General features: G+C 50.9%; 4 pseudogenes; all 4 read left to right on the top strand.

Annotated features, from left to right (window-relative positions):
- The first annotated feature begins 8,126 nt into the window (after positions 1–8,126).
- LOC140000482 (eukaryotic translation initiation factor 3 subunit E pseudogene) lies at positions 8,127–9,254 on the top strand (annotated as a pseudogene).
- A 2,693-nt stretch (positions 9,255–11,947) lies between these two features.
- LOC140000481 (eukaryotic translation initiation factor 3 subunit E pseudogene) lies at positions 11,948–13,079 on the top strand (annotated as a pseudogene).
- A 2,693-nt stretch (positions 13,080–15,772) lies between these two features.
- Positions 15,773–16,904, top strand: LOC119714691 (eukaryotic translation initiation factor 3 subunit E pseudogene; annotated as a pseudogene).
- A 2,503-nt stretch (positions 16,905–19,407) lies between these two features.
- LOC119714689 (eukaryotic translation initiation factor 3 subunit E pseudogene) lies at positions 19,408–20,539 on the top strand (annotated as a pseudogene).
- Positions 20,540–26,436: the final 5,897 nt, after the last annotated feature.

Raw genomic sequence — 26,436 nt, 5'->3', positions numbered from 1 at the left:
CGGAGGGTCCAGCTGCATGTGGGGCTGCATAAAGGCTCCCCTGGGGAGTTCAGTTGTACGCAAAGCCTTCCTTTGGGAACACTGTTGGATGGGTGAAAGGGACTTGGAACGCGTTGTCTGGGGCCCAGTTTTTCAGTCGTTTGCCATGCCGGCCAGGGCCATATTTAGTGTTGTTGGGAAAGAGCAAATACGGAGGGTCCAGCTGCATGTGGGGCTGCGTAAAAGCTCCCCTGGGGAGTTCACTTGTACCCAAAGCCTTCCTTCTGGGGCACTTTTGGATGCGCGTAATGGGCTTTGCACGTGTTTTCTCGGGCCATATTTTCCATTCCTCTCCCATGCCGGATAGCGTTATGATTCGGGTTGCTCAGAAAGAGAGAACACAGAGGGTCCCGTGGCATGTGGGGCTGTGTGAAGGCTCCCCTGGGGTGTTCAGTTGTACCCAAAGCCTTTCTAAGGGGGCACTTATTGGTGGGCTAAAGGTGCTTTGAACGCGTTTTCTGGAGCCCTATTTTTCGTTCGTCTCAGATTCCGGGTAGGATTTGCTTCGCGTTGCTCAGAAAGAGTGAACATAGAGGGTCCAGTTGCATATGGGGCTGAATGAAGGCTCCACTGGGGAGTTTAGTTGTACCCAAAGCCTTCCGTTGGGGGCACTTTTGGATGGTCCAAAGGGACTTGTAACGCGTTTTCTGGGACCCAGTTTTTCAGTTGTCTGCCATGCCGGCAAGGGATATTTAGGGTTGTTGGGAAAGAGCGAATACGGAGGGTCCAGCTGCATGTGGGGCTTCGTAAAGGCTCGCCTGGGGAGTTCACTTGTACCCAAAGCCTTCCTTTGGGGACACTTTTGGATGGGCGAAAGGGACTCACAATGCCTTTTCTGGGGCCCGCTTTTTCAGTCTTCTCCCATGCCGGCTAGGGATATATTTAGGCTTGAGGTGAAAGAGCAAATACGGAGGGTTCAGTTGCATGTGGGGCTGCGTAAAGGATCCACTGGGGAGTTCACTTGTAACCAAAGCCTTCCTTTGAGGACACTTTTGGATGGGCGAAAGGGACTCGCAATGCCTTTTTTGGGGCCCGCTTTTTCAGTCTTCTCCCATGCCGGCTTTGGATATATTTAGGCTTGCGGTGAAAGAGCGAATACGGAGGGTCCAGGTGCATGTGGGGCTGCATAAAGGCTCCCCCGGGGAGTTCACTTGTACCCAAAGCCTTCCTTTGGGGGCACTTTTAGATGGGCGAAAGGGGCTCAAAACGCGTTTTCTGGGGCCCTATTTTTCAGTCGTCTCCCATGCCGCCATTTGCCGAGGCGATCGGCTCCGGGGCAGACGCGTACTGCAGCGGAGCGGGGGATCGGGCCAGGCAGGGCTAACTTTCCGGCATCGAGCCGACTTCAGGGAGCCGCCAGGAGCCTGCAGCCCTCGTGAGGGAGGCTGACGAGGCGAAGGCGGAGCCAGCAGCGCCCCCTCCCCGGCCGTTCAAAAGCAGCCCCTAGGGAGCGCGAGCGACCAGGAGCGCGGCGACCAGGACGGGCAAACAGGGCGTGGCGCGTCAGAAGGGAGTGGCGCGGCAGTTAGCACGGCAGTTCGCGCAGGCAGGGTGAGCAGGAAGGGCGGAGAGCAACCCCCGCCCACACGAACGCCTCTTAACGACGGTCTTTAGCTAGGCGATAATGGTCTCTACAAGGCACGGAGCGCTCTGCAGGAGGTCGGTACACACCCAGACCGAGTACCCGCTAAAGAATGCAGCGGTTCAGGTCACGGGATGCAGGGAGTGTCAGAGCCTGTTCCTGCCATCGGCGGGAGGCAGAGACGCTGCGTGTGTGAGGTGTGAGCAAGTGGATGACCTGATCCGCATGGTGGCGGAGCTCAAGGAGGAGGTGGAGAGGCTGAGGGCCATCAGGGAATGTGAGCGGGAGATAGACTTCTGGAGCAACTCTCTGCAGGGCCTCAAGGAGAGGTACCGGGGTGAGACACCCCAAACGGGGGTGGAGCCCCTGCCCTGTCGCCGTCGGACAGAGGGAGGGGATCTGGGAGTTGAGGAGGAATGGAGACAGGTCCCTGCGCGACATGGCAGGCGATGCCCTCCCCTTCCGGCCCCACCTTCCCAGGTGCCCTTACGAAACAGGTTTGAGGCCCTGGAGATTGAGAGACCAGCAACTGAGGAAGAGATAGAAAGTGTTCCCAGGAGGATGCCTAGGGCGAGGAGGTCGACTCCACGCCTCAGGACTGCCTCCACCAAGAAAGAAAGAAGGGTGATTGTCGTGGGAGACTCTGTCCTTAGGGGGACAGAGGGCCCTATTGTCGGCCTGACCCTACCCGTAGGGAAGTCTGCTGCCTCCCTGGGGCCAGGGTCAGGGATGTTGCCAGGAAGCTCCCCAACCTGGTACGCCCCTCTGATTATTATCCTCTCCTGATAGTCCAGGCGGGCAGAGATGAAATTGATGACAGAAGCCTGAAGGCTATCAAAAGAGACTTTAGGGGGCTGGGACGGTTAGTGGACGGAGCAGGAGTGCAGGTAGTATTTTCGTCCATCCCTACGTTGACAGGGAGGGGTACGGAGAGGACAAGGAAAGCCCACCTGTTAAACACGTGGCTCCGGGGCTGGTGCCTACGCAGAAATCTTGGGTTTTTCGACCATGGGGCAGTTTACTCAGCACCTGGTCTGATGGCTGTAGACGGGTCCCTATCCTTTAGGGGAAAAAGGATCCTGGGCCAGGAGCTGGCGGGGCTCATTGATAGGGCTTTAAACTAGGTAAGAAGGGGGATGGGGCTGAAGCAAGGACTGTTGGGGCTATGCCAGGGGGAGCAATGGCAAAGCCGGAGGATAAGGTAAAGGCCCAGCTGAAGTGCATCTACACCAATGCACGCAGCATGGGTAACAAACAGGAGGAGCTGGAAGCCATCGTGCAGCGGGCAGGCTACGACTTGGTTGCCATCACGGAAATGTGGTGGGACCAGTCTCATGACTGGAGTGCTGCGATGCCTGGCTATAGGCTCTTCAGAAGGGACAGGCAGCACAGAAGGGGTGGCGGTGTGGCTCTCTATATTAGAGAGTCTTTCGATGTTGTAGAACTCGAGGCTAGGAATGACAAGATCGAGTCCCTTTGGGTTAGGATCGGCAGGGACAACAAGGCTAGTGTCCTGGTCGGGGTCTGCTATAGACCGCCGAACCAGGATGAGGAGACGGATGAGGAGTTCTACAGGCAGCTGACAGAAGTTGCGAAATCGTCGGCGCTTGTACTCGTGGGGGACTTCAACTTCCCTGACATATCCTGGAAGCACAACACAGCCCAGAGGAAGCAGTCTAGGAGGTTTCTGGAGAAAGTGGAAGATAGCTTCCTGACGCAGCTGATTAGTGAACCTACCAGGGGTGGTGCCCTGCTAGATCTTCTCTTCACAAACAGAGAAGGACTGGTGGAGGATGTGATTGTCGGGAACAGTCTTGGGCAGAGTGACCACGAAATGGTGGAGTTCACTATTCTTGGCGGGGCCAGGAAGGGAACCAGTAAAACCACTGTATTGGACTTTCGGAGGGCTGACTTTGGGCTGCTCAGGACACTAGTTGGTGGAGTCCCATGGGAGGCGGTTCTGAAGGGCAGAGGGGTCCAGGAAGGCTGGGCGCTCTTTAAGAGGCAAATCCTAATGGTGCAGGAGCGGTCTATTCCCATGCGCCCAAAGATGAGCCAGCGGGGAAGAAGACCAGCCTGGCTCAACAGAGAATTGTGGCTTGATCTTAGGAGAAAAAAGAGGGTTTATAATCTTTGGAAAATTGGGCAGGCCACTAAGGAGGACTATAAGGATGTAGCGAGGCTGTGCAGGGACAAGATTAGGAAGGCCAAAGCTCATCTGGAGCTCAATCTGGCTACTGCTGTTAAAGATAACAAAAAACGCTTTTATAAATACATCAACACCAAAGGGAGGACTAGGGAGAATCTCCATCCTTTACTGGATGCGGGGGGAAACTTAGTTACAAGAGATGAGGAAAAGGCGGAGGTGCTTAATGCCTTCTTTGCCTCAGTCTTTAGCAGCAAAACCGGTTGCTCTCTGGATACCTAGTACCCAGAACTGGTGGAAGGGGACGGGGAGCAGGATGTGGCCCTCACTATCCACGAAGAACTGGTTGGTGACCTGCTACGGCACTTGGATGTCCACAAATCGATGGGGCCGGATGGGATCCACCCAAGGGTACTGAGAGAACTGGCAGAGGAGCTGGCCAAGCCCCTATCCATCATTTATCAGCAGTCCTGGCTATCGGGGGAGGTCCCAGCTGACTGGCGACTAGCAAATGTGACGCCCATCTACAAGAAGGGCCGGAGGGCAGACCCGGGGAACTACAGGCCGGTCAGTTTGACCTCAGTACCAGGGAAGCTCATGGAGCAGATCCTCTTGGGAGTCATCACGCGGCACTTGAAGGGCAAGCAGGCGATCAGGCCCAGTCAGCATGGGTTTATGGAAGGCAGGTCCTGCTTGATGAACCTGATCTCCTTCTACGACAAAGTGACGCGCTGGGTGGACGAGGGAAAGGCTGTGGATGTGGTCTACCTTGACTTCAGCAAGGCTTTTGACACCGTCTCCCACAGCATTCTCCTCAAGAAACTGGCTGCTCTTGGCTTGGACTGGCGCACGCTTCGTTGGGTTAGAAACTGGCTGGATAGCCGGGCCCAAAGAGTCGTGGTAAATGGAGCCAAGTCCAGTTGGAGGCCAGTCACTAGTGGCGTCCCCCAGGGCTCGGTGCTGGGGCCGGTCCTCTTTAACATCTTCATCAATGATCTGGATGACGGCACTGAGTGCACCCTCAGTAAGTTTGCAGATGACACCAAGCTAGGTGCGTGTGTCGATCTGCTCGAGGGTAGGAAGGCTCTGCAGGAGGATCTGGATAGGCTGCACCGATGGGCTGAGGTCAACTGCATGAAGTTCAACAAGGCCAAGTGCCGGGTCCTGCACCTGGGGCGCAATAACCCCAAGCAGAGCTACAGGCTGGGAGATGAGTGGTTGGAGAGCTGCCAGGCAGAGAAGGACCTGGGAGTGATGGTGGACAGTCGGCTGAATATGAGCCAGCAGTGTGCTCAGGTGGCCAAGAAGGCCAACGGCATCCTGGCTTGTATCAGAAACAGTGTGACCAGCAGGGCTAGGGAGGTGATCGTCCCCCTGTACTCGGCTCTGGTGAGGCCGCACCTCGAGTACTGTGTTCAGTTTTGGGCCCCTCGCTCCAAGAAGGACATGGAGGTGCTTGAGCGGGTCCAAAGAAGGGCGACGAAGCTGGTGAGGGGCCTGGAGAGCAAGTCCTATGAGGAGCGGCTGAAGGAGCTGGGCTTGTTCAGCCTAGAGAAGTGGAGGCTCAGGGGTGACCTTATTGCTCTGTATAAGTACATTAAAGGAGGCTGTAGAGAGGTGGGGGTTGGCCTGTTCTCCCATGTGCCTGGTGACAGGACGAGGGGGAATGGGCTAAAGTTACGCCAGGGGAGCTTTAGGTTAGATGTTAGGAAGAATTTCTTTACTGAAAGGGTTGTGAGGCACTGGAACGGGCTGCCCAGGGAGGTGGTGGAGTCACCATCCCTGGAAGTCTTCAAAAGACGTTTAGATGTAGAGCTTAGGGATATGGTTTAGTGGGGACTGTTAGTGTTAGGTTAGAGGTTGGACTCGATGATCTTGAGGTCTCTTCCAACCTAGAAATTCTGTGATTCTATGTTTAAGGTTGCTCGGAAAGAGCGAACACAGAGGGTCCAGTTGCATGTGGGGCTGCATAAAGGCACCCCTGGGGAGTTCAGATGTTCCCAAAGTCTTCCTTTGGGGGCACTTTTGGATGGGTGAAAGGGGCTCGGAACGCGTTTTCTGGGTCCCGAATTTTCAGTCATCTCCCATGCCGGATAGGGCGATGTTTAGGATTGCTATGAAAGAGCGAATACGGAGGGTCTAGCTGTATGTGGGGCTGCGTAAATGCTCCCCTGGGGAGTTCACTTGTACCCAAAGCCTTCCTTTGGGAACACTTTTGGATGGGCAAAAGGGACTTGTAACGCGTTTTCTGGGGCCCGATTTTTCAGTCGTCTCCGATGCCGGCTAGGGCTATCTTTAGATTTGCTCGGAAACAGCGAACACGGAGGGTCCAGATGCATGTGGGGCTGCATAAAGGCTCCCCTGGGGAGTTCACTTGTACCCAAAGCCTTCCTCTGGAAGCACGTTTGGATGGGCAAAATAGGCTTGTAACGCATTTTCTGGGACACGATTTTTCACTCGTCTCCCATGTCGGCTAGGGATAGGTTTCGGGTTGCTCGGAAAGAGCGAACACGGAGGGTCCAGTTGCATGTGGGGCTGCATAAAGGCTCCCATGGGGAGTTCACTTGTACCCAAAGCCTTCCTCTGGGAGCACTTTTGGATGGGCAGAAGGGGCTTGTAATGCGTTTTCTGGGGCACGATTTTTCAGTCGTCTCCGATGCCGGCTAGGGCTATCTTTAGATTTGCTCGGAAACAGCGAACACGGAGGGTCCAGATGCATGTGGGGCTGCATAAAGGCTCCCCTGGGGAGTTCACTTGTACCCAAAGCCTTCCTCTGGAAGCACGTTTGGATGGGCAAAATAGGCTTGTAACGCATTTTCTGGGACACGATTTTTCACTCGTCTCCCATGTCGGCTAGTGATAGGTTTCGGGTTGCTCGGAAAGAGCGAACACGGAGGGTCCAGTTGCATGTGGGGCTGCATAAAGGCTCCCATGGGGAGTTCACTTGTACCCAAAGCCTTCCTCTGGGAGCACTTTTGGATGGGCAGAAGGGGCTTGTAATGCGTTTTCTGGGGCACGATTTTTCACTTGTCTCCCATTCCGGCTAGGGCTATTTTAGGCTTTCTGTGAAAGAACGAACAATGAGGGTCCAGTTGCATGTGGGACTGCAAAAAGGCTCCCCTGGGGAGTTCAGTTGTACCCAAAGACTTCCTCTGGGGACACGTTTGGATGGGTGAAAGGAGCTTGTAACGCGTTTTCTGGGGCCCGATTTTTCAGTCGTCTCCAATGCCGCCAGGGCTCTGTTTAGGGTTGTTGGGAATGAGCGAACCCGGAGGATCCAGTTCCATGAGGGGATGCAAAAAGTCTCCCCTGGGGAGCTCAGTTGTACCCAAAGCCTTCCTTTGGGGGCACTTTTGGATGGGCGAAAGGGGCTCAAAACGCGTTTTCTGAGGCATGACTTTTTAGTCGTCTGCCATGCGGGCCAGGGTTATATTTAGGGATTTTGTGAAAGAGCAAATACGGAGGGTCCAGCTGCATGTGGGGCTTCGTAAACGCTCCCCTGGGGAGTTCACTTGTACCCAAAGCCTTCCTTTGGGGGCACTTTTGGATGGGCTAAAGTGGCTCGTATTGCGTTTTCTGGGGCCTGATTTTTCAGTCGTCTGTGTCCGGCTAAGGATATGTTTAGGGTTGCTCGGAAAGAGGGAACACGGAGAGTCCAGTTGCATGTGGGACTGCAAAAAGGCTCCCCTGGGGAGTTCACTTGTAACCAAAGCCTTCCTCTGGGGGCACTTTGAATGGGCAAAAGGGACTTGTAACTCGTTTTCTTTGGCCCGATTTTTCACTCGTCTCCCATGCCGGCTAGGGCTATGTTTATATTTGCTCGGAAAGAGCGAACACGGAGGGTCCAGATACATGTTGGGCTGCGTAAAAACTCCCCTGGGGAGTTCACTTGTACCCAAAGCCTTCCTTTGGGGGTACTTTTGGATGGTCCAAAGGGACTTGTAACATGTTTTATGGGGCCCGATTTTTCAGTCGTCTGTGTCCGGCTAAGGATATGTTTAGGGTTGCTCGGAAACAGCGAATACGGAGGGTCCGGTTGCATGTGGGGCCGCAAAAAGGCTCCCCTGGGGAGTTCAGTTGTACCCAAAGCCTTCCTTTGGGGGCACTTTTGGATAGGCGAAAGGGGCATGTAAAGCGTTTTCTGGGGCCCGACTTTTCAGTCGTCTCCCATGCTGGCTAGGGTTATATTTAGGGTTTTTCGGAAACAGCGAACACGGAGGGTCCAGTTGCATGTGGGGCTGCGTAAAGGCTCCCCTGGGGAGTTCACTTGTACCCAAAGCCTTCCTTTCGTGGCACTTTTGGATGGGCGAAAGGGACTTTTAACGCGTTTTCTTTGGCCCGATTTTTCAGTCGTCTCCCATGCCGGCTAGGGATATATTTAGGCTTGCTGTGAAAGAACGAACAAAGAACGAACAGGATACACTCTACAGGTATGCAAAATTCCAGTATGAATGTGGCAATTACTCTGGAGCTGCAGAATATCTTTACTTCTTTAGGGTTCTGGTTCCAGCTACAGACAGAAATGCTCTGAGTTCTCTGTGGGGGAAACTTGCATCTGAAATTCTGATGCAGAATTGGGATGCAGCCATGGAAGATCTCACAAGACTGAAGGAGACAATAGATAATAATTCAGTAAGCTCTCCGCTGCAGTCGCTTCAACGAAGTACATGGCTCCTCCTCTGGTCTCTGTTTGTGTTTTTTAATCATCCTAATGGGAGAGACAATATCATTGATCTCTTTGTCAACCACAGTATCTCAATGCAATTCAGACAATGTGCCCACGTCTCCTCCGATACCTCACTACTGCAGTCATAACAAATAAGGATGTTCGAAAACGTGGACAAGTGCTGAAAGATCTAGTCAAGGTTATTCAACAGGAGTCCTACACGTACAGGGACCCCATTACAGAATTTGTGGAATGCCTGTATGTTAATTTTGATTTTGATGGTGCACAGAAGAAGCTGAGAGAGTGTGAAACAGTGCTTGTGAATGATTTTTTCTTAGTGGCATGCCTTGAAGACTTCATTGAGAATGCCCGTCTCTTTATATTTGAGACTTTCTGTCGCATCCATCAATGTATCAGCATTGGTATGTTAGCAGATAAACTAAACATGACTCCTGAGGAAGCAGAAAGATGGATTGTCAATCTAATCCGAAATGCACGATTAGATGCCAAGTTGGATTCAAAGCTGGGCCATGTAGTTATGGGCAACAACGCAGTGTCACCCTATCAACAGGTGATTGAAAAAAACAAAAGCCTGTCTTTTCGTAGTCAAATGTTGGCTATGAACATTGAGAAGAAACTGAATCAGAGTGGTAGATCTGAGGCACCTAACTGGGCTACTCAAGACTCTGGCTTCTACTGAGAATTCTGCAGAGGGGGAGGAATCAGTTGTCATTTGATTAAAAAGCATATGATAAATATGAAATGTAACCTTTTTGAGAAAAGCTAATCGTGTGTTCTTAAAAATTATTTGAATAAAATTGGCTAATTTTTTAAAAAAAAAAAAAAAAAAAAAAAGAGCAAGTGCCGGGTCCTCCACCTGGGACGGGGAAACTCTGGCTGCACGTACAGACTGGGCGATGAGACGCTGGAGAGCAGCCTAGAAGAGAGGGATCTGGGGGTCGTGGTAGACAGCAAGTTGAATATGAGCCGGCAGTGTGCCCTGGCAGCCAGGAGGGCTAACCGTGTCCTGGGGTGCATCAAGCACGGCATCGCTAGTAGGTCGAGGGAGGTGATTGTCCCGCTCTACTCTGCGCTGGTGCGGCCTCACCTCGAGTACTGTGTGCAGTTCTGGGCACCACAGTATAAAAAGGACATGAAACTGTTGGAGAGTGTCCAGAGGAGGGCTACGAAGATGGTGAAAGGCCTGGAGGGGAAGACGTACGAGGAACGGCTGAGGGCACTGGGCCTGTTCAGCCTGGAGAAGAGGAGGCTGAGGTGAGACCTCATCGCAGTCTACAACTTCCTCGTAAGGGGGTGTCGAGAGGCAGGAGACCTTTTCTCCATTAACACCAGCGACAGGACCCGCGGGAACGGGGTTAAGCTGAGGCAGGGGAAGTTTAGGCTTGACATCAGGAGGGGGTTCTTCACAGAGAGAGTGGTTGCACACTGGAACAGGCTCCCCAGGGAAGTGGTCACTGCACCGAGCCTGACTGAATTTAAGAAGAGATTGGACTGTGCACTTAGTCACATGGTCTGAACTTGGGTAGACCTGTGCGGTGTCAAGAAATGGACTTGATGATCCTTAAGGGTCCCTTCCAACTCAGGATATTCTATGATTCTATGATTCTATGATATTTAGGCTTGCTGTGAAAGAACGAACAATGAGGGTCCAGTTGCATGTGGGACTGCAAAAAGGCTCCCCTGGGGAGTTCAGTTGTACCCAAAGCCTTCCTTTGGGGGCACTTTTGGATGGGCGAAAGGGGCTTGTAAGGCGTTTTCTGTGTCCCAAGTTTTCAGTCGCCTCCGATGCCGGCTAGGGCTATATTTAGACTTGCTCGGAAACAGCGAACACGAAGGGTCCAGTTGCATGTGGGGCTGCATAAAGGCTCCCCTGGGGAGTTCACTTGTACCCAAAGCCTTCCTCTGGGGGCACTTTTGGATGGGCGAAAGGGGCTTGTAAGGCGTTTTCTGGGTCCCAAGTTTTCAGTCGCCTCCGATGCCGGCTAGGGCTATATTTAGACTTGCTCGGAAACAGCGAACACGAAGGGTCCAGTTGCATGTGGGGCTGCGTAAAGGCTCCCCTGGGGAGTTCACTTGTACCCAAAGCCTTCCTCTGGGAGCACTTTTGGATGGGCAAATAGGCTTGTGACGCTTTTTCTGGGGCCTGATTTTTCAGTCGTCTCCCATGCCGGCCAGGGTTATATTTAATGCTGTTGGGAATGAGCGAACCCGGAGGATCCAGCTGAATGTGGGGCTGCAAAAAGTCTCCCCTGGGGTGTTCAGTTATACCCAAAGCCTTCCTTTGGGGGCACTTTTTGATGGGCAAAATTGGTTTGTAACGCGTTTTCTGGAGCCCGATTTTTCAGTCGTCTCTGATGCTGGCTAGGGATATGTTTAATCTCGCTGTGAAAGAGCGAAGCCGGAGGGTCCAGATGCACGTGGGGCTGCGTAAAGGCTCCCATGGGGAGTTCAGATGTACCCAAAGCCTTCCTTTGGGGGCACTTTTGGATGGGCGAAAGGAAATAGTAACGCGTTTTCTGGGGCCCCATTTTTCACTTGTCTCCAATGCCGGCTAGGGATATCTTTAGGCTTGCTGTGAAAGAGCGAACTCGGAGGGTCCAGTTGCATGTGCGGCTGCATAAAGGCTCCCCTGGGGAGTTCAGTTATACCCAAAGTCTTCCTTTGGGGGCACTTTGGGATGGGCGAATGGGGCTCAGAACGCGTTTTCTGGGTCCCAAGTTTTCAGTAGTCTCCGATGCCGGCTAGGGCTATATTTAGGCTTACTATGAAATAGCGAATACGGAGGGTCCAGTTGCATGTGGGGCTGCGTAAGCTCTCCACTGGAAAGTTCACTTGTACCCAAAGCCTTCCTTTGGGGACACTTTTAGATGGGCGAATGGGTATGTAATACGTTTTCTTTGGCCCGATTTTTCAGTCTTCTCCGATGCCGGCTAGGGATTTATTTAGTCTTGTTGTGAAAGAGCGAATAACGAGGTTCCAGTTGCATGTGGGTCTGCGTAAAGGCTCCGCTGGGGAGTTCAGTTCTACCCAAAGCCTTCCTTTGTGGGCACTTTTAGATGGGCGAATGGGTATGTAATGCATTTTCTTTGGCCCGATTTTTCAGTCGTCTCCGATGCCGGCTAGGGATATATTTAGGGTTGTTTTGAAAGAGCGAATAAGGAGGTTCCAGTTGCATGTGGGGCTGCGTAAAGGCTCCCCTGCGGAGTTCAGCTGCACCCAAAGCCTTCCTTTGGCGGCACTTTTGGATGGGCGAAAGGGACTTGTAACGCGTTTTCTGGGGCCCGATTTTTCAGTCGTCTCCCATGCTGGCTAGGGATATGTTTAGGGTTTCTCTGAAAGAGCGAACACGGAGGGTCCAGATGCAATGTGGGGCTGCATAAAGGCTCCGCTGGGGAGTTCAGTTGTACCCAAAGCCTTCCTTTGGCGGCACTTTTGGATGGGCGAAAGGAGCTTGTAATGCGTTTTCTTTGGCCCGATTTTTCAGTCGTCTCCCATGCCGGCTAGGGATATATTTAGGCTTGCTGTGAAAGAACGAACAAAGAACGAACAGGATACACTCTACAGGTATGCAAAATTCCAGTATGAATGTGGCAATTACTCTGGAGCTGCAGTATATCTTTACTTCTTTAGGGTTCTGGTTCCAGCTACAGACAGAAATGCTCTGAGTTCTCTGTGGGGGAAACTTGCATCTGAAATTCTGATGCAGAATTGGGATGCAGCCATGGAAGATCTCACAAGACTGAAGGAGACAATAGATAATAATTCAGTAAGCTCTCCGCTGCAGTCGCTTCAACGAAGTACATGGCTCCTCCTCTGGTCTCTGTTTGTGTTTTTTAATCATCCTAATGGGAGAGACAATATCATTGATCTCTTTCTCTGTCAACCACAGTATCTCAATGCAATTCAGACAATGTGCCCACGTCTCCTCCGATACCTCACTACTGCAGTCATAACAAATAAGGATGTTCGAAAACGTGGACAAGTGCTGAAAGATCTAGTCAAGGTTATTCAACAGGAGTCCTACACGTACAGGGACCCCATTACAGAATTTGTGGAATGCCTGTATGTTAATTTTGATTTTGATGGTGCACAGAAGAAGCTGAGAGAGTGTGAAACAGTGCTTGTGAATGATTTTTTCTTAGTGGCATGCCTTGAAGACTTCATTGAGAATGCCCGTCTCTTTATATTTGAGACTTTCTGTCGCATCCATCAATGTATCAGCATTGGTATGTTAGCAGATAAACTAAACATGACTCCTGAGGAAGCAGAAAGATGGATTGTCAATCTAATCCGAAATGCACGATTAGATGCCAAGTTGGATTCAAAGCTGGGCCATGTAGTTATGGGCAACAACGCAGTGTCACCCTATCAACAGGTGATTGAAAAAAACAAAAGCCTGTCTTTTCGTAGTCAAATGTTGGCTATGAACATTGAGAAGAAACTGAATCAGAGTGGTAGATCTGAGGCACCTAACTGGGCTACTCAAGACTCTGGCTTCTACTGAGAATTCTGCAGAGGGGGAGGAATCAGTTGTCATTTGATTAAAAAGCATATGATAAATATGAAATGTAACCTTTTTGAGAAAAGCTAATCGTGTGTTCTTAAAAATTATTTGAATAAAATTGGCTAATTTTTTAAAAAAAAAAAAAAAAAAAAAAAGAGCAAGTGCCGGGTCCTCCACCTGGGACGGGGAAACTCTGGCTGCACGTACAGACTGGGCGATGAGACGCTGGAGAGCAGCCTAGAAGAGAGGGATCTGGGGGTCGTGGTAGACAGCAAGTTGAATATGAGCCGGCAGTGTGCCCTGGCAGCCAGGAGGGCTAACCGTGTCCTGGGGTGCATCAAGCACGGCATCGCTAGTAGGTCGAGGGAGGTGATTGTCCCGCTCTACTCTGCGCTGGTGCGGCCTCACCTCGAGTACTGTGTGCAGTTCTGGGCACCACAGTATAAAAAGGACATGAAACTGTTGGAGAGTGTCCAGAGGAGGGCTACGAAGATGGTGAAAGGCCTGGAGGGGAAGACGTACGAGGAACGGCTGAGGGCACTGGGCCTGTTCAGCCTGGAGAAGAGGAGGCTGAGGTGAGACCTCATCGCAGTCTACAACTTCCTCGTAAGGGGGTGTCGAGAGGCAGGAGACCTTTTCTCCATTAACACCAGCGACAGGACCCGCGGGAACGGGGTTAAGCTGAGGCAGGGGAAGTTTAGGCTTGACATCAGGAGGGGGTTCTTCACAGAGAGAGTGGTTGCACACTGGAACAGGCTCCCCAGGGAAGTGGTCACTGCACCGAGCCTGACTGAATTTAAGAAGAGATTGGACTGTGCACTTAGTCACATGGTCTGAACTTGGGTAGACCTGTGCGGTGTCAAGAAATGGACTTGATGATCCTTAAGGGTCCCTTCCAACTCAGGATATTCTATGATTCTATGATTCTATGATATTTAGGCTTGCTGTGAAAGAACGAACAATGAGGGTCCAGTTGCATGTGGGACTGCAAAAAGGCTCCCCTGGGGAGTTCAGTTGTACCCAAAGCCTTCCTTTGGGGGCACTTTTGGATGGGCGAAAGGGGCTTGTAAGGCGTTTTCTGTGTCCCAAGTTTTCAGTCGCCTCCGATGCCGGCTAGGGCTATATTTAGACTTGCTCGGAAACAGCGAACACGAAGGGTCCAGTTGCATGTGGGGCTGCATAAAGGCTCCCCTGGGGAGTTCACTTGTACCCAAAGCCTTCCTCTGGGGGCACTTTTGGATGGGCGAAAGGGGCTTGTAAGGCGTTTTCTGGGTCCCAAGTTTTCAGTCGCCTCCGATGCCGGCTAGGGCTATATTTAGACTTGCTCGGAAACAGCGAACACGAAGGGTCCAGTTGCATGTGGGGCTGCGTAAAGGCTCCCCTGGGGAGTTCACTTGTACCCAAAGCCTTCCTCTGGGAGCACTTTTGGATGGGCAAATAGGCTTGTGACGCTTTTTCTGGGGCCTGATTTTTCAGTCGTCTCCCATGCCGGCCAGGGTTATATTTAATGCTGTTGGGAATGAGCGAACCCGGAGGATCCAGCTGAATGTGGGGCTGCAAAAAGTCTCCCCTGGGGTGTTCAGTTATACCCAAAGCCTTCCTTTGGGGGCACTTTTTGATGGGCAAAATTGGTTTGTAACGCGTTTTCTGGAGCCCGATTTTTCAGTCGTCTCTGATGCTGGCTAGGGATATGTTTAATCTCGCTGTGAAAGAGCGAAGCCGGAGGGTCCAGATGCACGTGGGGCTGCGTAAAGGCTCCCATGGGGAGTTCAGATGTACCCAAAGCCTTCCTTTGGGGGCACTTTTGGATGGGCGAAAGGAAATAGTAACGCGTTTTCTGGGGCCCCATTTTTCACTTGTCTCCAATGCCGGCTAGGGATATCTTTAGGCTTGCTGTGAAAGAGCGAACTCGGAGGGTCCAGTTGCATGTGCGGCTGCATAAAGGCTCCCCTGGGGAGTTCAGTTATACCCAAAGTCTTCCTTTGGGGGCACTTTGGGATGGGCGAATGGGGCTCAGAACGCGTTTTCTGGGTCCCAAGTTTTCAGTAGTCTCCGATGCCGGCTAGGGCTATATTTAGGCTTACTATGAAATAGCGAATACGGAGGGTCCAGTTGCATGTGGGGCTGCGTAAGCTCTCCACTGGAAAGTTCACTTGTACCCAAAGCCTTCCTTTGGGGACACTTTTAGATGGGCGAATGGGTATGTAATACGTTTTCTTTGGCCCGATTTTTCAGTCTTCTCCGATGCCGGCTAGGGATTTATTTAGTCTTGTTGTGAAAGAGCGAATAACGAGGTTCCAGTTGCATGTGGGTCTGCGTAAAGGCTCCGCTGGGGAGTTCAGTTCTACCCAAAGCCTTCCTTTGTGGGCACTTTTAGATGGGCGAATGGGTATGTAATGCATTTTCTTTGGCCCGATTTTTCAGTCGTCTCCGATGCCGGCTAGGGATATATTTAGGGTTGTTTTGAAAGAGCGAATAAGGAGGTTCCAGTTGCATGTGGGGCTGCGTAAAGGCTCCCCTGCGGAGTTCAGCTGCACCCAAAGCCTTCCTTTGGCGGCACTTTTGGATGGGCGAAAGGGACTTGTAACGCGTTTTCTGGGGCCCGATTTTTCAGTCGTCTCCCATGCTGGCTAGGGATATGTTTAGGGTTTCTCTGAAAGAGCGAACACGGAGGGTCCAGATGCAATGTGGGGCTGCATAAAGGCTCCGCTGGGGAGTTCAGTTGTACCCAAAGCCTTCCTTTGGCGGCACTTTTGGATGGGCGAAAGGAGCTTGTAATGCGTTTTCTTTGGCCCGATTTTTCAGTCGTCTCCCATGCCGGCTAGGGATATATTTAGGCTTGCTGTGAAAGAACGAACAAAGAACGAACAGGATACACTCTACAGGTATGCAAAATTCCAGTATGAATGTGGCAATTACTCTGGAGCTGCAGTATATCTTTACTTCTTTAGGGTTCTGGTTCCAGCTACAGACAGAAATGCTCTGAGTTCTCTGTGGGGGAAACTTGCATCTGAAATTCTGATGCAGAATTGGGATGCAGCCATGGAAGATCTCACAAGACTGAAGGAGACAATAGATAATAATTCAGTAAGCTCTCCGCTGCAGTCGCTTCAACGAAGTACATGGCTCCTCCTCTGGTCTCTGTTTGTGTTTTTTAATCATCCTAATGGGAGAGACAATATCATTGATCTCTTTCTCTGTCAACCACAGTATCTCAATGCAATTCAGACAATGTGCCCACGTCTCCTCCGATACCTCACTACTGCAGTCATAACAAATAAGGATGTTCGAAAACGTGGACAAGTGCTGAAAGATCTAGTCAAGGTTATTCAACAGGAGTCCTACACGTACAGGGACCCCATTACAGAATTTGTGGAATGCCTGTATGTTAATTTTGATTTTGATGGTGCACAGAAGAAGCTGAGAGAGTGTGAAACAGTGCTTGTGAATGATTTTTTCTTAGTGGCATGCCTTGAAGACTTCATTGAGAATGCCCGTCTCTTTATATTTGAGACTTTCTGTCGCATCCATCAATGTATCAGCATTGGTATGTTAGCAGATAAACTAAACATGACTCCTGAGGAAGCAGAAAGATGGATTGTCAATCTAATCCGAAATGCACGATTAGATGCCAAGTTGGATTCAAAGCTGGGCCATGTAGTTATGGGCAACAACGCAGTGTCACCCTATCAACAGGTGATTGAAAAAAACAAAAGCCTGTCTTTTCGTAGTCAAATGTTGGCTATGAACATTGAGAAGAAACTGAATCAGAGTGGTAGATCTGAGGCACCTAACTGGGCTACTCAAGACTCTGGCTTCTACTGAGAATTCTGCAGAGGGGGAGGAATCAGTTGTCATTTGATTAAAAAGCATATGATAAATATGAAATGTAACCTTTTTGAGAAAAGCTAATCGTGTGTTCTTAAAAATTATTTGAATAAAATTGGCTAATTTTTTTAAAAAAAAAAAAAAAAAAAAAAGAGCAAGTGCCGGGTCCTCCACCTGGGACGGGGAAACTCTGGCTGCACGTACAGACTGGGCGATGAGACGCTGGAGAGCAGCCTAGAAGAGAGGGATCTGGGGGTCGTGGTAGACAGCAAGTTGAATATGAGCCGGCAGTGTGCCCTGGCAGCCAGGAGGGCTAACCGTGTCCTGGGATGCATCAAGCACGGCATCGCTAGTAGGTCGAGGGAGGTGATTGTCCCGCTCTACTCTGCGCTGGTGCGGCCTCACCTCGAGTACTGTGTGCAGTTCTGGGCACCACAGTATAAAAAGGACATGAAACTGTTGGAGAGTGTCCAGAGGAGGGCTACGAAGATGGTGAAAGGCCTGGAGGGGAAGACGTACGAGGAACGGCTGAGGGCACTGGGCCTGTTCAGCCTGGAGAAGAGGAGGCTGAGGTGAGACCTCATCGCAGTCTACAACTTCCTCGTAAGGGGGTGTCGAGAGGCAGGAGACCTTTTCTCCATTAACACCAGCGACAGGACCCGCAGGAACGGGGTTAAGCTGAGGCAGGGGAAGTTTAGGCTTGACATCAGGAGGGGGTTCTTCACAGAGAGAGTGGTTGCACACTGGAACAGGCTCCCCAGGGAAGTGGTCACTGCACCGAGCCTGACTGAATTTAAGAAGAGATTGGACTGTGCACTTAGTCACATGGTCTGAACTTGGGTAGACCTGTGCGGTGTCAAGAGATGGACTTGATGATCCTAAAGGGTCCCTTCCAACTCAGGATATTCTATGATTCTATGATTCTATGATATTTAGGCTTGCTGTGAAAGAACGAACAATGAGGGTCCAGTTGCATGTGGGACTGCAAAAAGGCTCCCCTGGGGAGTTCACTTGTACCCAAAGCCTTCCTCTGGGGGCACTTTTGGATGGGCGAAAGGGGCTTGTAAGGCGTTTTCTGGGTCCCAAGTTTTCAGTCGCCTCCGATGCCGGCTAGGGCTATATTTAGACTTGCTCGGAAACAGCGAACACGAAGGGTCCAGTTGCATGTGGGGCTGCGTAAAGGCTCCCCTGGGGAGTTCACTTGTACCCAAAGCCTTCCTCTGGGAGCACTTTTGGATGGGCAAATAGGCTTGTGACGCTTTTTCTGGGGCCTGATTTTTCAGTCGTCTCCCATGCCGGCCAGGGTTATATTTAATGCTGTTGGGAATGAGCGAACCCGGAGGATCCAGCTGAATGTGGGGCTGCAAAAAGTCTCCCCTGGGGTGTTCAGTTATACCCAAAGCCTTCCTTTGGGGGCACTTTTTGATGGGCAAAATTGGTTTGTAACGCGTTTTCTGGAGCCCGATTTTTCAGTCGTCTCTGATGCTGGCTAGGGATATGTTTAATCTCGCTGTGAAAGAGCGAAGCCGGAGGGTCCAGATGCACGTGGGGCTGCGTAAAGGCTCCCATGGGGAGTTCAGATGTACCCAAAGCCTTCCTTTGGGGGCACTTTTGGATGGGCGAAAGGAAATAGTAACGCGTTTTCTGGGGCCCCATTTTTCACTTGTCTCCAATGCCGGCTAGGGATATCTTTAGGCTTGCTGTGAAAGAGCGAACTCGGAGGGTCCAGTTGCATGTGCGGCTGCATAAAGGCTCCCCTGGGGAGTTCAGTTATACCCAAAGTCTTCCTTTGGGGGCACTTTGGGATGGGCGAATGGGGCTCAGAACGCGTTTTCTGGGTCCCAAGTTTTCAGTAGTCTCCGATGCCGGCTAGGGCTATATTTAGGCTTACTATGAAATAGCGAATACGGAGGGTCCAGTTGCATGTGGGGCTGCGTAAGCTCTCCACTGGAAAGTTCACTTGTACCCAAAGCCTTCCTTTGGGGACACTTTTAGATGGGCGAATGGGTATGTAATACGTTTTCTTTGGCCCGATTTTTCAGTCTTCTCCGATGCCGGCTAGGGATTTATTTAGTCTTGTTGTGAAAGAGCGAATAACGAGGTTCCAGTTGCATGTGGGTCTGCGTAAAGGCTCCGCTGGGGAGTTCAGTTCTACCCAAAGCCTTCCTTTGTGGGCACTTTTAGATGGGCGAATGGGTATGTAATGCATTTTCTTTGGCCCGATTTTTCAGTCGTCTCCGATGCCGGCTAGGGATATATTTAGGGTTGTTTTGAAAGAGCGAATAAGGAGGTTCCAGTTGCATGTGGGGCTGCGTAAAGGCTCCCCTGCGGAGTTCAGCTGCACCCAAAGCCTTCCTTTGGCGGCACTTTTGGATGGGCGAAAGGGACTTGTAACGCGTTTTCTGGGGCCCGATTTTTCAGTCGTCTCCCATGCTGGCTAGGGATATGTTTAGGGTTTCTCTGAAAGAGCGAACACGGAGGGTCCAGATGCAATGTGGGGCTGCATAAAGGCTCCGCTGGGGAGTTCAGTTGTACCCAAAGCCTTCCTTTGGCGGCACTTTTGGATGGGCGAAAGGAGCTTGTAATGCGTTTTCTTTGGCCCGATTTTTCAGTCGTCTCCCATGCCGGCTAGGGATATATTTAGGCTTGCTGTGAAAGAACGAACAAAGAACGAACAGGATACACTCTACAGGTATGCAAAATTCCAGTATGAATGTGGCAATTACTCTGGAGCTGCAGTATATCTTTACTTCTTTAGGGTTCTGGTTCCAGCTACAGACAGAAATGCTCTGAGTTCTCTGTGGGGGAAACTTGCATCTGAAATTCTGATGCAGAATTGGGATGCAGCCATGGAAGATCTCACAAGACTGAAGGAGACAATAGATAATAATTCAGTAAGCTCTCCGCTGCAGTCGCTTCAACGAAGTACATGGCTCCTCCTCTGGTCTCTGTTTGTGTTTTTTAATCATCCTAATGGGAGAGACAATATCATTGATCTCTTTCTCTGTCAACCACAGTATCTCAATGCAATTCAGACAATGTGCCCACGTCTCCTCCGATACCTCACTACTGCAGTCATAACAAATAAGGATGTTCGAAAACGTGGACAAGTGCTGAAAGATCTAGTCAAGGTTATTCAACAGGAGTCCTACACGTACAGGGACCCCATTACAGAATTTGTGGAATGCCTGTATGTTAATTTTGATTTTGATGGTGCACAGAAGAAGCTGAGAGAGTGTGAAACAGTGCTTGTGAATGATTTTTTCTTAGTGGCATGCCTTGAAGACTTCATTGAGAATGCCCGTCTCTTTATATTTGAGACTTTCTGTCGCATCCATCAATGTATCAGCATTGGTATGTTAGCAGATAAACTAAACATGACTCCTGAGGAAGCAGAAAGATGGATTGTCAATCTAATCCGAAATGCACGATTAGATGCCAAGTTGGATTCAAAGCTGGGCCATGTAGTTATGGGCAACAACGCAGTGTCACCCTATCAACAGGTGATTGAAAAAAACAAAAGCCTGTCTTTTCGTAGTCAAATGTTGGCTATGAACATTGAGAAGAAACTGAATCAGAGTGGTAGATCTGAGGCACCTAACTGGGCTACTCAAGACTCTGGCTTCTACTGAGAATTCTGCAGAGGGGGAGGAATCAGTTGTCATTTGATTAAAAAGCATATGATAAATATGAAATGTAACCTTTTTGAGAAAAGCTAATCGTGTGTTCTTAAAAATTATTTGAATAAAATTGGCTAATTTTTTAAAAAAAAAAAAAAAAAAAAAAAGAGCAAGTGCCGGGTCCTCCACCTGGGACGGGGAAACTCTGGCTGCACGTACAGACTGGGCGATGAGACGCTGGAGAGCAGCCTAGAAGAGAGGGATCTGGGGGTCGTGGTAGACAGCAAGTTGAATATGAGCCGGCAGTGTGCCCTGGCAGCCAGGAGGGCTAACCGTGTCCTGGGATGCATCAAGCACGGCATCGCTAGTAGGTCGAGGGAGGTGATTGTCCCGCTCTACTCTGCGCTGGTGCGGCCTCACCTCGAGTACTGTGTGCAGTTCTGGGCACCACAGTATAAAAAGGACATGAAACTGTTGGAGAGTGTCCAGAGGAGGGCTACGAAGATGGTGAAAGGCCTGGAGGGGAAGACGTACGAGGAACGGCTGAGGGCACTGGGCCTGTTCAGCCTGGAGAAGAGGAGGCTGAGGTGAGACCTCATCGCAGTCTACAACTTCCTCGTAAGGGGGTGTCGAGAGGCAGGAGACCTTTTCTCCATTAACACCAGCGACAGGACCCGCAGGAACGGGGTTAAGCTGAGGCAGGGGAAGTTTAGGCTTGACATCAGGAGGGGGTTCTTCACAGAGAGAGTGGTTGCACACTGGAACAGGCTCCCCAGGGAAGTGGTCACTGCACCGAGCCTGACTGAATTTAAGAAGAGATTGGACTGTGCACTTAGTCACATGGTCTGAACTTGGGTAGACCTGTGCGGTGTCAAGAGATGGACTTGATGATCCTAAAGGGTCCCTTCCAACTCAGGATATTCTATGATTCTATGATTCTATGATATTTAGGCTTGCTGTGAAAGAACGAACAATGAGGGTCCAGTTGCATGTGGGACTGCAAAAAGGCTCCCCTGGGGAGTTCACTTGTACCCAAAGCCTTCCTCTGGGGGCACTTTTGGATGGGCGAAAGGGGCTTGTAAGGCGTTTTCTGTGTCCCAAGTTTTCAGTCGCCTCCGATGCCGGCTAGGGCTATATTTAGACTTGCTCGGAAACAGCGAACACGAAGGGTCCAGTTGCATGTGGGGCTGCGTAAAGGCTGCCCTGGGGAGTTCAGCTGTACCCAAAGCCTTCCTTTGGGGGAAACTTTGGATGGGCGAAAGGGGCTTGTAATGCGTTTTCTAGGGCATGAATTTTCAGTCGTCTCCGAAGACGGCCAAAGATATATTTAGAGTTGCTGTGAAAGACCGAGTAAGTATGGTCCAGTTGCATGTGGGGCTGCCTAAAGGCTCCCCTGGGGAGTTCACTTTTACCCAAAGCCTTTCTTTGGGGGCACGTTTGGATGGGCGAAAGGGGCTTGTAACGCATTTTCTGAGGCCCGATTTTTCAGTCGTCTCCGATGCCGGCCAAAGATGTATTTAGTGTTGCTGTGAAAGAGCGAGTAAGTATGGTCCAGTTGCATGTGGGTCTGCGTAAAGGCTCCCCTGGGGAGTTCACTTGTACCCAAAGCCTTTCTTTGGGGGCACGTTTGGATGGGCGAAAGGGGCTTGTAACGCATTTTCTGAGGCCCGAGTTTTCAGTCGTCTCCGATGCCGGCCAAAGATGTATTTAGTGTTGCTGTGAAAGAGCGAGTAAGTATGGTCCAGATGCATATGGGCTGTGTAAAGGCTCCCCTAGGGAGTTCACTTGTACACAAAGCCTTCCTGTGGGGGCACTTTTGGATGGGTGAAAGGGGCTCGAAACTCCTTTTCTGAGGCCCGAGTTTTCAGTCGTCTGCCATGCTAGCCAGGGATATATTTAGGGTTTCTGTGAAAGAGCGAATATGGAGAGTCCAGTTGCATGTGGGTCTGCGTAAAGGCTCCCCTGGGGAGTTCACTTGTACCCAAAGCCTTCCTTTGGGGGCACTTTTGGATGGGCGAATGTGTCTTGTAAAGCGTTTTCTTTGGCCCGATTTTTCAGTCGTCTCCGATTCCGACTAGAGCTATTTTAGGCTTTCTGTGCAAGAACGAACAATGAGGGTCCAGTTGCATGTGGGACTGCAAAAAGTCTCCCCTGGGGAGTTCAGTTGTACCCAAAGCCTTCCTTTGTGGGCACTTTTGGATGGGTGAAAGGGGCTCAAAACGCGTTTTCTGAGGCATGACTTTTTAGTCATCTGCCATGCGGGCCAGGGTTATATTTAGGGATTCTGTGAAAGAGCGAATACGGAGGGTCCAGCTGCATTTGGGGCTGCGTAAAGGCTCCCCTGGGGAGTTCAGATGTACCCAAAACCTTCCTCTGGGGGCACTTTTGGATGGGCGAAAGGGACTTGTAACGCTTTTTCTGGGGCCGATTTTTCACTCGTCTCCCATGCCGGCTAGGGCTATGTTTAGGGTTGCTCTGAAAGAGCGAATAAGTATGGTCCAGATGCATGTGGGGCTGTGTAAAGGCTCCCCTGGGGAGTTCACTTGTACCCAAAGCCTTCCTATGGGAACGCTGTTAGATGGGTGAAAGGGAATTGTAACGCGTTCTCTGGGGCCCAGTTTTTCAGTCGTTTCCCATGCCGACCAGGGCTATATTTAGTGTTGTTGGGAAAGAGCAAATACGGACGGTCCAGCTGCATGTGGGGCTGCGTAAAGGCTCCCCTGGGGAGTTCACTTATACCCAAAGCCTTCCTCTGGGGGCACTTTAGCATGGGTGAAAGGGGCTCGGATCGGGTTTTCTTTGGCCAGAGTTTTCAGTCGTCTTCGATGCCGGCAAGGGTTATATTTAGCCTTCCTGTGAAAGAGCGAATAAGGATGGTCCAGTTGCATGTGGGGCTGCTTAAAGGCACCCCTGCGGAGTTCACTTGTACCCAAAGCCTTTTTTTGGGGGAACATTTGGATGGGCGAAAGGGGCTTGTAACGCATTTTCTGGGGCATGAGTTTTCAGTTTTCTCCGATGCCGGCTAGGGATATGTTTATGGTTGCTCGGAAAGAGCGAACGTAGAGGGTGCAGTTGCATGTGGGGCTGCATAAAGGCCCCCCTGGGGATTTCACTTGTACCCAAAGTCTTCCTTTGGGGGAACTTTTGGATGGGCAAAAGGGGCGTGTAACGCATTTTCTGGGGCATGTGTTTTCAGTCGTCTGCCATGCGGGCCAGTGTTATATTTAGGGTTGCTGTGAAAGATCGAATACGGAGAGTCCAGTTGCATGTGGGGCTGCGTAAAGGCTGCCCTGGGGAGCTCAGCTGTACCCAAAGCCTTCCTTTGGGGGCACTTTTGGATGGGCGTATGGGTCTTGAAACACGTTTTCTTTGGCCCGATTTTTCAGTCGTCTCCGATGCCAGCTAGGGATATATTGAGGCTTGCTGTGAAAGAACGAACAATGAGGGTCCAGTTGCATGTGGGATTGATAAAAGTCTCCCCTGGGGAGTTCAGTTGTACCCAAAGCCGTCCTTTGGCGGCACTTTTGGATGGTCGAAAGGGGCTTGTAACGCGTTTTCTGGGACCCGAGTTTTCAGTCTTCAGCCACGCGGCCAGGGCAATATTTAGGTTTGCTGTGAAAGAGCGAATACGGAGGGTCCAGTTGCATGTGGGGCTGCGGAAACGCTCCCCTGGGGAGTTCAGCTGTACCCAAAGCCTTCCTTTGGGGGCACTTTTAGATGGGCGGAATGGTCTTGTAATGTGTTTTCTGGGGCCCGATTTTTCAGTCGTCTCTTATGCTTGCTAGGGATATGTTTAGGCTTGCTGTGAAAGAGCGAACCCGGAGGGTCCAGTTGCATGTGGGACTGCATAAAGGCTCCCCTGGGGAGTTCACTTGTACCCAATGCCTTCCTTTGGGGGAAACTTTGGATGGGCGAAAGGGGCTTGTAATGCGTTTTCTAGAGCATTAGTTTTCAGTCGTCTCCGATGACGGCCAAAGATGTATTTAGTGTTGCTGTGAAAGAGCGAGTAAGTATGGTCCAGATGCATGTGGGGCTGCGTAAAGGCTCCCCTGGGGAGTTCAGTTGTTCCCAAAGCCTTCCTCTGGGAGCACTTTTGCATGGGCGAAAAGGACTTGTAACGCATTTTCTGGGACCCGAGTTTTCAGTCGTCTCCCATGCCGGCCAAAGCTGTATTTAGTGTTGCTGTGAAAGAGCGAATAAGTATGGTCCAGATGCATGTGGGGCTGTGTAAAGGCTCCCCTGTGGAGTTCACTTGTACCCAAAGCCTTCCTCTGGGAGCACTTTTGCATGGGCGAAAGGGGCTTGTAACACGTTTTCTTTGGCCCGATTTTTCAGTCGTCTCCCATGCAGGCTAGGGATATATTTAGGCTTGCTGTGAAAGAGCGAATAAGGAGGTTCCAGTTGCATGTGGGATTGCACAAAGTCTCCTCTGGGGAGTTCAGTTGTACCCAAAGCCGTCCTTTGTCGACACTTTTGGATGGGTGAAAGGGTCTTGTAATGTGTGTTCGGGGCCCCGATTTTTCAGTCGTCTCTGATTCTTGCTAGGGATATGTTTAGGCTTGCTGTGAAAGAGTGAATAAGGAGGGTCAACTTGCATGTGGGGCTGCAAAAAGGCTCCCCTGGGGAGTTCACTTGTACCCAAAGCCTTCCTTTGGGGGCACTTTTGGATTGGCGAAAGGGGCTTGTAAGGTTTTTCTCGGGCCCGAGTTTTCAGTCGTCTGCCATGCGGGCCAGGGATATATTTAGGGTTGCTGTGAAAGAGCGAATACGGAGGGTCGAGATACATGTGGGGCTGCGTAAGGCTCCCCTGTGGAGTTCACTTGTAACCAAAGCCTTCCTCTGGGGGCTCTTTTGCATGGGTGAAAAGGGCTCGGATCAGATTTTCCTGGGTCAGAATTTTCAGTCGTCTCCGAAGCCGGCAAGGGTTATATTTAGCCTTCCTGTGAAAGAGCGAATAAGGAGGGTTCAGTTGCATGTGGGGCTGCTTAAAGGCTCCCCTGCAGAGTTCACTTGTACCCAAAGCCTTCCTCTGGGAGCACTTTTGGATGGGCGTATGGGTCTTGTAACACGTTTTCTGGGGCACGATTTTTCACTCGTCTCCCATGCCGGCTAGGGCTATGTTAGGCTTTCTGTGAAAGAACGAACAATGAGGGTCCAGTTGCATGTGGGACTGCAAAACGGCTCCCCTGGGGAGTTCAGCTGCACCCAAAGCCTTCCTTTGGGGGCACTTTTGGATGGGCGAAAAGGGCTTCTAACGCGTTTTCTGCGGCCCAATTTTTCAGTCCTCTCCAATGCCGGCTCGGATTATATTTAAACTTCCTTTGAAAGAGCGAATACGGAGAGTCCAGTTGCATCTGGGGCTGCGTAAAGGCTCACCTGGGGAGTTCTGATGTACCCAAAGTCTTCCTTTGGGGGCACTTTTGGATGGTCCAAAGGGACTTGTAGCTTGTTTTCTGGAACCTGATTTATTAGTCGTCTCCCATGTCGGATAGGGCTGTTTAGAGTTGCTCGGAAACAGCGAATACGGAGGATCCAGTTGCATGTGGGGCTGCGTAAAGGCTCCCCTGGGGAGTTCACTTGTAACCAAAGCCTTCCTCTGGGGGCTCTTTTGCATGGGTGAAAGGGGCTCGGATCGGATTTTCTGGGGCCAGAATTTTCAGTCGTCTCCGAAGCCGGCAAGGGTTATATTTAGCCTTCCTGTGAAAGAGCGAATAAGGAGGGTTCAGTTGCATGTGGGGCTGCTTAAAGGATCCCCTGCAGAGTTCACTTGTACCCAAAGCCTTCCTTTGGGGGCACTTTTCGATGGGCGAAAGGGGCTTGAAACGCTTTTTCTGGGGCCCGAGATTTCAGTCGTCTGCTATGCGGGACAGGGATATATTTAGGGTTGCTGTGAAAGAGCGAATATAGAGGGTCCAGATGCATGTGGGGCTGCGTAAAGGCTCCCCTGGGGAGTTCAGATGTACCCAAAACCTTCCCCTGGGGGCACATTTACATTGGTGAAAGGGGCTTGGAACGGGTTTTCTCGAGCCC

This window comes from Anas platyrhynchos, chromosome 32, assembly GCF_047663525.1.
Source record: "Anas platyrhynchos isolate ZD024472 breed Pekin duck chromosome 32, IASCAAS_PekinDuck_T2T, whole genome shotgun sequence".
NCBI classification, from domain to species: domain Eukaryota; kingdom Metazoa; phylum Chordata; class Aves; order Anseriformes; family Anatidae; genus Anas; species Anas platyrhynchos.
Note: the sequence above shows the minus strand (reverse complement) of the source record. Positions and strands in the feature narration are given on the sequence as shown.